This window comes from Penaeus monodon, chromosome 28, assembly GCF_015228065.2.
Source record: "Penaeus monodon isolate SGIC_2016 chromosome 28, NSTDA_Pmon_1, whole genome shotgun sequence".
NCBI classification, from domain to species: domain Eukaryota; kingdom Metazoa; phylum Arthropoda; class Malacostraca; order Decapoda; family Penaeidae; genus Penaeus; species Penaeus monodon.
In genome coordinates this window covers 39,544,072-39,544,438 of record NC_051413.1, presented here as the reverse complement: position 1 = coordinate 39,544,438, position 367 = coordinate 39,544,072, and the positions used below count along the sequence as shown (strand labels likewise).

Below are 367 nucleotides of genomic sequence, written 5' to 3'. Positions count from 1 at the left end.
GATCACGTGAAATCTAAAACATGCGCAAATGTGCATCTCTTAACTGCATAGATAACAGAATATTTGCTTTCAGGTCACATCGACTTCCATGAACGCCGTCCAGCTGACCTGTTTCGACATGTCTCTTCACTGAAAAGGAAAGAGGATATGTTATCAGATGAAAGACGTCTTTGATGTGTGTTTGAGCAACATTTCCTGAACATGAGCGTGCTTTTGTATACGACTGACTAGTTTCATTCTCATATTCATATCTATCAAACTCAAGGAAAAACATCGTATGTAACAGATATATATATATGAAGCAATATTGTTATTCATAACAAAAACATTAATAGAGCCCCCACTTACGTTCTTACATATGTACATG

At 36.2% G+C, this 367-nt stretch overlaps 1 protein-coding gene across 1 annotated transcript in view; it reads left to right on the top strand.

The window, feature by feature from the left end:
* The window catches only part of LOC119591217, a 31,089-nt gene that overhangs the window by 2,294 nt on the left and 28,428 nt on the right, over window positions 1-367 (top strand). The window lies entirely within an intron of this gene.